This window comes from Cucurbita maxima, unplaced genomic scaffold (genome assembly GCF_002738345.1).
Source record: "Cucurbita maxima cultivar Rimu unplaced genomic scaffold, Cmax_1.0 Cma_Scf00271, whole genome shotgun sequence".
NCBI lineage: Eukaryota > Viridiplantae > Streptophyta > Magnoliopsida > Cucurbitales > Cucurbitaceae > Cucurbita > Cucurbita maxima.
Genome location: NW_019272287.1, coordinates 4,054 through 15,130, shown reverse-complemented (window position 1 = coordinate 15,130; position 11,077 = coordinate 4,054). Strand labels below are relative to the sequence as shown.

Sequence of the window (11,077 nt, the reverse complement as noted above, 5' to 3'; positions counted from 1 at the left end):
ACTAGAAGCTGTTGAAAATCACTTCTCGGTTTGTTAACTCTTCAACTCTTCTCTATTGGTGTCTTTCCTACTTTCTTTGCTTGAAACATTTTCTTCTTTGCATGACGTGATACCACTTGCTTCTACTTGATGTTTTCTTGGTCGGAATAATAACGTTTCAAGTTACTGACGTGGACAACAGGGTTAGTCTGTATCCATAGGAGCAATTGGATTTTATATGATGTCTTTCTAATCTTGTGTATAACTTCGACTAGTCCATAGAATTTTCGCACCAGTCTTTGGTTCTTGTTGCTTTGAACTCAATGTTGATCTGACCTTAACTTATTATAATTCTCTATTTGCTTTGAAATTATTGTGGTCGACCCTTCTCTTCATTCGTATGGTTGGTATTTTTGCGTGAACATGTGTTGCTTTAGTGGTTTGTTTTTGTCTCCCTTCTTTAGTAGAGGTGTTGGCTTGGTGTCTTTGCCAAGCATTTGAGTGATCACTGACAAGAGCTTTTGGAGGTCAAATAAACCCGACTGTGAACATGCCATTTTGCTATTTGTAGAATTAAACTAGCTCAGGCTGAGCCGCATGACATCTGTTTGTGGCAGGCGACATAAAACTAATCTTGTGATTTATCTCTCTTGGTGGAGTTAAACCCAATATTTGACCTTCTTGTTTTGGGTCGTGGTGTTCATGTAGTGGAAATAAAGTTTTTGTTGAGGTTCGCACACTTGCACTTCCCCTTTTCAAATACAACAATGGCAGCAAGTGTAGATTCATCATGGCTAAGATTCTTTCTCAACTGTACTATCATCATCATTTTCACCCCTCTTGGTTGATGGATGTTTGTCTGAATGATCATTGGGTTAGACTCCATTACTACTAGGCATTTTCTAGGGGCATGTAAATGACTTTGTGTTCTAGCAGAATGTCAATCCCTGACTATTTGGGCTCTAGAATGTTGGATATGAAGGCTAACTATATAGTAGGCGTTTACATATAGTGAAGCTATATATAATAAACTGAAATCATATATATACCCATTAGTCAATTTTTCGGTGCTTCCTAAATGTACATTTCTCATTCTCCATATCCTCTATTTGCAACCCTGAAGTCATTAATACAAAACCATTAGAATATTTCTTCTTACATTTTCTCTATCATGTTTTTTGTGTTCATTTAGATCAACTGTGTGCGATGTTGTGTGATCCTAATAACTAGTATTAGAGCGAGGAAAGATTCACCACGATCTGTGAAGATGGAAAGTTCAAGAATTGAAAAGTTTGATGGATTTGATATCAATTTCTAGAAGATGCAGATTGAAGATTATCTGTACAAGAAAAATATTCAGAAACCCCTTTTGAGGGTGAAGCCGGATACCATGACCACGGAGGAGTGGAAGCTCAAGAATTGTCATGCTATAGGGTTAATGTGGTTGACGCTGTCCAGAAACATGACGTTCAACATCAAAGAGAAGACGACATCGGGCCTATTGAAGGTGTTGTTAAATATGTACGAAAATATGTCGGCTATGAACAAGGTGTATTTGATGCAGAGGTTGTTCAATCTACAAATGTTGATTTGTTGCAGATCAATATAAATTAGTTCAACATGATTGTAAGTCAATTGAGTTGGGTGGAAATTATGTTAAAAAATAAGATTAAAGCATTGATTTTGATGTCATCTTTACTCGAGTCGTGGTATACTGTTGTTGCTGCAATCAACAGTTCACGAGGATCTATTAAACTGAAATTTAGTGAAATTTGAGATGTCAGCGAAAGCCCAAACGGGAAATTGAAGATTCATCAGGCAATGCTCTCATTGTTGATCAAAGGGGAAGAAGTAAATCAAAGAGCCCAAACAAACATGGGCGATCAAAATTAAGAAACTGAGAAAAATCTCCAAACAAACAAAATGTAAAGTGTTGAAATTGTGAAGAAAAATAACACTTTCGAACAGATCGTACAAAATTGATGAGAAGAAAAATCACAAATTTGAAGATAACGATAATTCCATATATTCAGCAGAAGATACTGAGAATGCTTTAATCCTTAGCATGAACAGCCCAATTGAATTTTGGATTTTAGATTCAGTTGCATCGTTTCATTCGAATCCAAGTAAGGAATTGTTTCAAAATTTCCAATAAGGAAATGTTAGGAAGGTGTATATTGCCGACAACAAAACGTTGGAGATTGAAGGGAATAAAGATGTCTACATATAAACTCTAACAGGAAATGAGTGTGTGGATATTATAGGATGTCAGATATATTCCTGATCTCAAGAAGAATCTAATCTCTATTTGTCAGTTGGATAGCACAGGTTATGCAGCCGAGTTTGGAAAGAGTTTTGGGAATATTGTGAAGGGTGTCATGGTGGTAGCATGACCTAAAATCGGGAACCCTATACACTAATGTAGAGTGTATAAACATGGTTGCTGTTGCTAAGAGTGCTTCCAATTCAAGTAACAGCAACAACAACCATGTTTATGCACCCTACAGCAGTGTCAATAGACTTGAACATATGAGCATCAAAGAAATGAAGATGATGGGTGCAAATGGAGTTTTAGAAGGCCTAAAATCTATTGATATGGGTGTTTGTGAGAGCTGCGTTATGGAAAAATATAAACGAGTTAGCTTCACAAAAATTGCTAGAGAACCAAAGAAAGTGCGATTGGAAATGGTCCATATAGACGTTTGGGGACCATCTCCAGTTTCTTCATTTCTAGTACCAAAATTTCATGGATTAGATGTCTCGCACTCTGCAACGAAAACTCTCTGTTTTCCTAAGGCTAGTCATATATCTCATGACCACTCTTTTCCTCCTCACCATATCTAGACACTATAACGTTGATCCATTATGGTCTTATATAGTTAACGTTCACTCTTTAATGTCCAAGGACATTTTATAACTACCACGAAAATCAAAACATACAATAAATTCATACAAGTTTTACAACATATCATATACTACAAAATAGGGTTAGACTGCTTACTTGGTCGCGGAGAGACGTGTCATCGAGGTGAGTCATAGAGATATACGACTCTTTATCTTAAGAAAAAATCTATATAATTTAAAATCCGGCTGCTCTGATACCAATCTGTCACAACCCAAATTTCAAGGGTTCAAAACTCAAATAGAAACTAAAATTGAAAGTTAAAACAAATAAAAATAAAAGTAAATTAATATAAAATAATGCTGTAAAATTAAAATAAGATTGAAAAAACAACACCACATTAAATATAAAATTAAATTAAATTATAAGACGGTGTTGTTCAAATTTATCCAAACAAAAAAAAAAGTGTTTGGGATAGAATTACAAAAAAAAAAAAAAAAAAAAACTCAAACACAAAGACAGACTAACGCTGCATAACAACCCCATCTGTGAGTGCACAACCTTTGAAGGCTCCCTCATACGAACCCATCCAAAATAATCACACCTGTGACCGCATCTCCTGACTTTAAACTGCTAGTCTAAACATGGTTTTGTCACCAAAGCTTTAGAGTTTAATCTATCTTTACAAAAATATTTTTCTCTTAATTTATAATTAGTCATAAAAAGAAATAATTAGATACAAATTTGGTCTAGAATTCAAAACTTTCAAATCTTACGGTTTCTTAACCAGATTCAAATCCAGATTCTTGAACTCCTAGTACCTTAAATAAAGTTGGTCTCCTCTAATAAAATAGGAATTTCTCTTAAGATCATTAAGACAATTATGCTTTATCTTAAACACGCCAAACATGAAACTAAAGTGCGTTCAATTTAACTCCATTTTATTGCCATCTTGAATGATGTTTAGGGTATATTCTTGATTTACTTTAAAGTTCTTGTGACATGACAGTTCATATTAGTTAAACTTTCTGCAAAATCACAAGTTAAAAAACAACAACGATGAACCTAAGTCTATTAGTCATTTCAAAGACAATTTCTTTCTCCATCTTATCGATAATAATAGTTCAACTAAATCCATATTATGCAAAGAAACAAGTTTACGACTCATAAAAACAACTACCTAAATTATGTCCTAAAAATTTGAAAACATAAGTTGTAGTTGATAATTACACAAAAAATTCCCTAAATTCATGAATTTGTGTCCAATTAATTAATCCTAAAGATTGTAACTAGCATATAGTAATTGAAGCTCCACATGAAGTAATTTAAAGTTCCCCAAATTTTATCTCATCTTTAATAAAGCATGAATTGCACGAAAGTTTATGAAATGCTTATAGACTCCAACTCTGAGTACTATTAATGCAATTATGTTTCATATGAGTTTGTCATAAATGAAACTAAGGTGCATTCAATACAACTTTATTTTCTTGTCATATGAGACAAAATAGAAAAATTAAATCAAACAAACTGATGAACTAAACCGAATCAATCCAACCCAAATTGATTAGTTTGTTTCTTTTGTTGGGTTGTTTGATAACCCTTTTATATTATAACAATTCAACTTTTCATGAGAGAAAAATATATTTAAGTAGAAGTTAAAAATATTGGGTGTTCAAGAAAAGACATTTAGTTTAGTGGTATGATTCTCACTTGTGGTGCAATTTGAGTTCAATTCTTGAAATGCCCTTATGTCTAATTCCTTTTTTATCGAAGGACTTCATATTCGACATCAACCTAACTTCATATTCAACATTTTATACTTACCATCATGCTCTTAATACAATATCCCATCCCAAGGCTTTATTCTCCAAGACACATTCTACCTCTGAGGACTTCACGTGTTTCCTGCAATACGAAAAAATACAAACTTAATACCTAGGCCTAAGGCTTCATACATACGTTTTAAGTGGTATAACAAGGGCATTTGGTCTAGTGGTATGATTCTCGCTCTGGGAGTGAGAGGTCTCGAGTTTGATTCTCAAAATGCCCCTTCAAGAGATTGTAGTATGGGGATGTAGCTCAGATAGTAGAGCGCTCACTTCTAATGTGGATACGACATAATGAGCAGGGATAGTTTTTCATGTCACTATTATTGAAAATTACTTCTTTTCAATTTTTCCTTATTCATGACATGTTGAGTAGTGATATTTCTTCATTTTCAATATTTCCTTATTTATGACATAATATGCATATATACTTTTTCATTTTCACAATTATTGATGAAGGGATGTTTAGGGTTTTTTGATGTAAAAATCGTAGGGATGTAGTTCGAATGGTATAGCGTTCATTTCCCATGTGGAAAGTATGAGGCTCAATACCTTGCATCTTCAATTGAATCGATTATTAAATATATTATTTCTTTTCAATTTTTTCTTATTTAGGACATAATGAGCTGGGATAGTTTTTAATTTTCACTATTACTGATGACGAGATGCATAGGACTTTGTGACGTAAGAATTGTGGGGATATCTAAACTATTTGTTATTAATATTTTGATATTTTTTTATTTTCACTATTATTGATGATGGGACATTAATAGGGTTTTATGATGTAAGAATCATGGGGATGTAGCTCAGATGGTAGAGCGCTCGCTTTGCATGTGAGAGGTACGGGGATCGATACCCCGCATCTCTAAAAATAAGATTATCTATTATTAAATATATTGTTTCTTTTCAAATTTTTCCTTATTCATGACCTGTTGTGTAGCAATATTTCTTCATTTTCACTATTATTGATGATGAAAAATTTAGGGTTTTGTGATGCATAAATTGTGGGGATGTAGCTCAAATGGTAGAGCGCTCGCTTAGCATGCGAGAGGTACGGGGATCGATACCCCGCATCTCCAAAAGAAAGAAATGATTTTTTTCAGTATGAGTTAATTTAACATGTTATGTATAAGGTGGGTAGGAGAGAAAAAGAAAAGATACTTATATAAGGAGGACTTCTTCACTTCTTCACAATTGCAATATCTGACCAATGAATATAATGGTCATTTATAGTCCTTTTCACTTCTTCACAATTGCAATATCTGACCAATGAATATAATGGTCATTTATAGTTTTTTCTATCACAATAATATAAAATTTGGGAACAAAGCCTATATGAGACTGAAAAGAATGTTCAATGGTATTTTAGATTAAAAAAACTTTTATGAGCTTTGTACCTTTGTGAGTGTTACTTTGTACCTTTGTTTGTATTACTTTGTACCTTTGTTAGTGTTACTTTGTACTTTGTACCTTTGTTTGTATTACTCAAAGCCTATATGAGACTGAAAAGACTGTTCAATGGTATTTTAGATTAAAAAAACTTTTATGAGCTTTGTACCATTGTTAGTGTTACTTTGTACCTTTGTTTGTATTACTTTGTACCTTTGTTAGTGTTACTTTGTATCTTTGTTAGTGTTACTTTGTATCTTTGTTAGTGTTACTTTGTACCTTTGTTTGTATTACTTTGTACCTTTGTTTGTGTTACTTTGTACCTTTGTTAGTGTTACTTTGTACTTTTGTTTGTATTACTTTGTACCTTTGTTAGTGTTACTTTGTACCTTTGTTTGTATTACAGTTGAAGAGTGAGAAGCAAGATTTGAAACCTTTTTCTAAATTGAGTCACTCCACCATCAAACTTGATCAAGGCTTGATTAAATATCTCAGATGCAATCTACCACAGGAATTGCATGAAACTTAAAAACGACAAAGATATGGTCAGATTTCTATAAGAGGGAACCTCTAAACTTGAGAGATCAATTTCATTGATCACAAACATGCTTTTACATAATAATTTGTGGGTATTTATAGTCTCCCCACAAAAAAAGTTAGTGCCCGTGATTTAATCTCGATCCCTTTAAATCTCCACAGAAGACGAAGTCAATTTGAGCATTACAAACTTTATGAAATTAAAATAATAAATAAAGTTTTCTAACCATTATGAAATGATGCTTGCAACTTCATCCGCTATTTCAACTGTGCAAATATTTACTTTTGAATCTCCAAATGGTATTGACTCAAACGAATCAGCTAGTAACACATGAAATGATGGTTGAACCTAGCCTATCCAATTTTGTAGATGAAGCATGAATGCTTGTTGAATCTTCTTGGCCTTGGGTTGTGTAAAATGTCTAGTTGGAACACCGTGATTTTTATCATCATCCCCCTCTTCAAAAGGATTCGTCCTCGAATCAAAAAAATCATCACCTACATCAAAAGAACTCAACTCTGTAACATTGAAAGTAGAATGTACACCGTGATTCTTATCATCATCCCCTCTTCAGGATTCGTCATCGAATCAGAAAAATCATCACCTTCAAAGGGACTCAACTTAGCAACATTGATGTGTTCATGGGGAGAATGTCCTGCACCACGATTTACCAGTAGGCTTACATGATTATGACGACATCACTCATGTGTTCATGGGGAGAAAATTGAAGGTTATTTTAGAGGAAGGTTTTCAAGATCAGTATATGATACATGACACATGACACGATGACCTCTTAGCTACAAGATCCTGTAAACATAACAAGAAGTAATATCCTAGCTTAAGGTCGCGATTAAGACCCTATTAGTAGGCTACTTACTAAGTTTTACTCACTCCATGTTTATCATTTTTTTTTTCAAGTAACTAAGAGTTGGTCGTGGATGAGAGCAGACATTGGAGTGTGGCCATGGACTAACCTCTGTTTTTAAAATAGTATTTTTTGTTCTTCTTTTGAGTATGCTTCTTATTTTGTATTTGTAACGAGTATGTATATGTAACACCCCAAACATGAAGAAAATTATCTCCCATAAGAATAAGCCACTCATGAAAGACCCAAAGGATAGAAAGGAAAAAAATTAAAGTTTTAAGCAAGAACAAGGGACTTAGTCAATTGAGTACCCTAACAAGTGATTTCAAGGAGTTAAAAGGCCTTTTAAAAAGGATTGGAAATGAAAAAGTAAATGAAAACGGCAAAAAAGTCATTTTATCAATTATAAAAAATCATTCCGGATTTGTAATTCCTTATCTAGAAGAAATCTCAAGATTCAAAATAAGGGGGAAATGATCAAAAAGCAATGAGGAATTTGTAGAAAAATTATGGATTTTTTTTCGAGAAAAATAATAATAAAATATTCGAAAAGTGGAAAATTACCAAAATACCCCTGAAAGAATGGATAATTAGAGAAATGCCACTCTAATTAGAATCAGAGCATCTACAGTGACCATCCGAGCAAAATCCTTCAAACTCAAATCTCAACTGTTGGATCTCCTCCAAATTTTGATAAGATCTAGAACGAACACGCACGGATCATCACATCCAACGACTAGTATTCAAGGCCAAGGTCGGTAAGGCTATGATCGGAGTTGATATCTCCGAAAAATTATCCAGAGAGTTCGATCTCTAAATAACGAAGATTCTAGAGCTCTCAATGTCGGTTTAAGCTCCTCCTATAAAGTCTGAAGTAGGAGCAACAATACGAAATAAGAATCGAGAAAGGTTGATCCCCTAATCGAAGGCAATAAGCATTTAGATTATGGGTCTCCTACTCGCAGATTTCTTCCAAATTCGAGAGCAATCCTCCACCATTTATCTTTCAACTTCTAAATAACAAAGATTCTGGAGCTCTCAAAGTCGGTTTAAGCATCTCCTATAAAGTCTGAAGTAGGAGCAACAATACGAAATAAGAATCGAGAAAGGTCGATCCCCAATTGAAGGCAATGAACGTTTAGATTATAGGTCTCCTACTCTTAGATTTCTTCCAAATTCGAGAGCAATCTTCCACCATTTCTCTTCAATTTTATTCCTACAGTTTCTCAACAAGATTACCAACAAGTTCTATGAAGGAATAGAGTGCTGAAAGTGCCGAGAAACCATTCCCCCAATTCAATCCGCCATTGAAGAACTTTAAGAAAAACTTGAAAATCCAATCCGAGGATACATGATGACTCGTCGAGCAAAAATGATTCCAATCAGTTTTTACACCTCCAAAGAATGCTTCCATAGAAGACCACGAAGAAAAATAACCTCGAGAGAGTGCCGAATTGAAGGAAATAGATTTCAAAATTAAATTAGGGATAAGAGTCGAATTCCTATCTACGATCTCTTTTCCTTCAAATTAAGGATTCCTCTAGTTTCAGAGGAAGAAGTTTAGTAAACTTGATGAACGAATTGAGAGCTAAAACGTCGTAGAATAAACTACCCACGAGATCGAAATCTGGCGTTTCGAGTAAGTAGCATACCGAGAACGATTTCTAGAAGTTAAGGTCCTACACTCAAAGACGTTCCTCCAAAACCAATTCCTTTAGCTTGAAGATAAGATATGGAAGAGGTTTAATGAAGAAATAGGGCCTTGAAATCCCTAGAATCGGCTACCCAATAAAAAATCCTTTCTTTTATCTCCAGCGATAAATCATATTTTGGATGAACTTTAGAAGCGAATATCTTAGGCTACGATCTACGAGAAGGTATCAAATCAATCCCTAGCCCTTCCTTGTAACACCCATCTTTAAGTTTCACGAAGACATCAAGGAGAGAAATGCTGTAAATGTGGCTGTCCAGGCCGAGTTTCAGATAGCGGCGAAGCGAAAAATGTGCATCTTCTTCCTGTTCAGAGGAAGAAAATGATGATATGGCCAGTTAAACTAAACTATCCAAGTCAACTCAAAATTTGACCTTTTTTTGGGTTTTCTCAATTTTAACCCCATTCCAGACTGATTCTCATAAAAACATTATGGTTTCATAAACTAGACACAATAAGGAGTACGTGGAAGGAAATTTGAAGTAATTCAAATATTGGAAGCTCAAGAATAGAGATCCCAAACGTCGGCGACGAGGCAAGTAGCCACCTTGGACTCTTTGTTAAGAAATACTTGTAGAAATCGCTTGGATTTTCATATGAACCCTAAACCAAGTATGAATTAAGGATATATGAAAAAAAAACCCAAAGAACCCTGAGTTAAGACCTTGAACCGATCAAATAGCTCGAGATTTAAGTAACGTTAAAATAACCCACAATAGTATGTTGAGGTTAGATATGAAATTTGGTGGTCATTGGATAAGGATAAGTAGGTAAACCAAGAAACTGTGTAAAATGACCACAATGCCCCTAAGGTAATTTACCTTCAGCTCATGATCTAGATGACCTTCAAATGCTATGAAATTCATCAGTAGATCTTATTTTATGAAATGTTATATGAATCCTTATCCCAAGAGGTTATATAAGGTAATGAAGTTTGGGAGTTATTGGAAAACTTTAGTTTGCAAAACCAAGATATGGGAGAAAATGCTATCCATATGACTTTTTCCATAAAGCACGATGTTTATAAGTTTTGAAGTCAATGTTGCCAATGTTTGCTGCACACAAAAAAAAGATAGGGATGTTAAATTTTTAAGTCACTTTTGGAAAGTATGATAGATAAATTGGGTAACAAATTATTGTTTTCAACTACATGTCATCCTCAGGCTCATGAGCAAACTGAGGTGGTTAATAAAATATTAGGAGCATTAGTTAGAGCTATTATTCATAAGAATATTAAGTTATAAATTGGGTAACAAATTATTGTTTTCAACTGCATGTCACCTTCAGATTAATGAGCAAACTTTGATGGTTAATAGAACATTAGAAGCATTGCTTAGGGCTATTATTTGTAAGAATATTAAGTCTTGGGGCGAATGTTTGCCACTCATTGTTCTCTTTTTGAAGTTGTTTATGGATTTAATCCACTTACGTGTCTTGATTTGCTTTCTATTCATTCTAATATTTTTGTGAGTAAAGCAGCCACAAGTAAGGCAAATGGGATCAAAACATTGCATAAAGAGGGGAAGGAGACAATTGAGAAACAAAATTTCAATGTTGCTTCAAGAATTAACAAAGGACGGAATGAAATCATTTTTCAACCCGGTAGCTGGGTTTGGATACATTTTCGCAAGGAGTGAGTCTCATCTCAAAGGAAGACAAAGTTACATCCAAGAGGGGATGACCCTTATCAAGTCCTTGAAAGAATTAATAACAATGCATATAAAATGATCTTCCATGAGAATTTTCAGCACATCCTACTTTCAATGTTGCTGATTTGAGTCTTATTGATGTAGGTGATGATTTTCTGATTCGAGGAATAATCTTTTTGAAGAGGGGGAAGATGATAAGGATCTCGTTGTTCCAAATGTTCCAACTGGACCTATTACACCATCCAAGGCCAAGAAGATTCAACAAGCATTCATTTTTC

At 34.3% G+C, this 11,077-nt stretch overlaps 2 non-coding genes across 2 annotated transcripts; both read left to right on the top strand.

Moving 5' to 3' along the window:
- The first annotated feature begins 5,442 nt into the window (after positions 1–5,442).
- Positions 5,443–5,515, top strand: TRNAA-UGC. Its single transcript has one exon. It is a non-coding gene; the product is annotated as a tRNA-Ala (tRNA).
- A 138-nt stretch (positions 5,516–5,653) lies between these two features.
- Positions 5,654–5,726, top strand: TRNAA-AGC. The gene has a single exon. It is a non-coding gene; the product is annotated as a tRNA-Ala (tRNA).
- Positions 5,727–11,077: the final 5,351 nt, after the last annotated feature.